The sequence below is a fragment of the Salmo trutta genome, chromosome 3, assembly GCF_901001165.1.
Source record: "Salmo trutta chromosome 3, fSalTru1.1, whole genome shotgun sequence".
Taxonomy (NCBI): domain Eukaryota; kingdom Metazoa; phylum Chordata; class Actinopteri; order Salmoniformes; family Salmonidae; genus Salmo; species Salmo trutta.
This window is the reverse complement of record NC_042959.1, coordinates 23,393,923-23,395,711: the sequence shown is the minus strand read 5'-3', so window position 1 is coordinate 23,395,711 and position 1,789 is coordinate 23,393,923. Positions and strand designations below refer to the sequence as shown.

The 1,789-nt window shown below is 40.5% G+C and overlaps 1 pseudogene; it reads left to right on the top strand.

The window, feature by feature from the left end:
* The first annotated feature begins 993 nt into the window (after positions 1-993).
* On the top strand, positions 994-1,373 carry LOC115164762 (RING-box protein 1-like; annotated as a pseudogene).
* The last annotated feature ends 416 nt before the right edge of the window (positions 1,374-1,789 follow it).

Genomic DNA, 1,789 nt, shown 5'->3' with positions numbered 1-1,789 from the left:
AGGATATAGCCCCCTCTATCATACATGTATGACAATAATAGCCCAAACAATCCATATTACCTATATTAACAGCATATCATATTGCATTGGTCAGTGGTTTGAATGTGTGTAAAAGTAACATTCCTCAGGCGACATCTGCTGGTGTAGTTTTACACAGCGATGTGATAAAGTGTGTGTGTGCCTGTTTGTCTGGTCTAGCCTATTGTCTAGTATGTGGAAAAACTGTTGAACCTGGTCAGTGGTACTAGGATAACAACATAGAAGGTCAGAAATACCTTCTCTATTGTGATGTCAGCGCTGCAGAACAATAAGACAGAAGGGAAAAGGAAAGTTTCCTTGGGATGTGCAAGGTAGGGCAGAATGTAAAAACAGGAAACAGTCCGTCAGCATCATCACACCTGCCAGGAAGTGTTGGTTTGAGCAGATTAGATATACTTAAATGATGTAGACTAGCACTAGCAACAATCTCTGTGACCAAGCAGGATTTCCTGTAGTCGAGCGTTTGTAAGTGTTAAAATACCTCTGACTGAAGTTCTCTGACCCTAAGCACACGAGGGAGCCAGACCCTGTATTTATAAAGAGTAGGAGTGCTGATCTAGGCTCAGGTCCCCTCCTGTCCATTTAATTGTATTCTTTATTATCTAAAAGTTCAATCCTAGATCCGCAGTCCTAAAATCAACAATGCATATTGCTTGATGTCCATTGAAATTATCACTAGCTATGTTTCCATTCACTTGTCCAGTGATTTTGTTATTATTTTGTCAACATATGGAAAATAGATGCGACAATTGCCTGCTAGGGTGCGTTTTCATTCAAAATTTGACTCTTGTGTCGATGAAAACAGCTGGATGTAATGATGTCACAACAACAACAAAAAACTACAGTGTTGAACAAAAATGTAGTAGTTGAAGTGTTCCATTACCCATTTAGGCAAATTGCCCATCAATAAATTGGCGTCAGCCTGTATATTTCATGTTTCATGTAGCCCACGAAAGCCAGCACGGATAGAATGGCGGCAGTAATGGATGTTGATACCCCAAGCGCCATGAATAGTGGAGCAAGCAAGAAACGTTTTGAAGTGAAGAAGTGGAATGAAGTGGCACTTTGGGCCTGGGACATTGTGGTGGACAACTGTGCCATCTGTAGCAATCACATGATGGATCTCTGTGCCAGGCTAACCAGGCCTCTGCCATGTCAGAGGAGTGCACCGTAGCCTGGGGAGTCTGCAATCATGCATTCCATTTCCACTGTATCTCCCGTTGGTTGAAGACCAGGCAGGTGTGCCCCCTAGACAACAGGGAATGGGAGTTTCAGAAATATTGACACTAGGTGCAAGACTCTGGACCATTACCTGGGCTTCTGCAAGTTTCATGCTTTCTGTTGCTTTCACCTTTTTTTTCTTTTTTTTTTCCTGAGCGGATGGTCGGGGCCGGAATATAATTACAAATACATTTTAGATTGCAAAATGACCACAAGAAGCCCAAACAGATGTAATATTTGACCTAAACATAATAATTTCAAACCTTGTATACGATCACATACAGTACCTTCAGAAAGCATGCATACCCCTTGACTTATTCCACATATTGTTGTTACAGCCTGAATTCAAAATTGATTAAATTACTTTGTTTCTCTCACTGATCTACACACAATACCCCATAATGACAAAGTGAAAACAGTTTTTTTTAAACTTTGACAAATCTATTGAAAATTAAATACAGAAATCTAATTTACCTAAGTATTCACACCCCTGAGTCAATACTTTGTAGAAGCCCCTTTGGCAGAGATT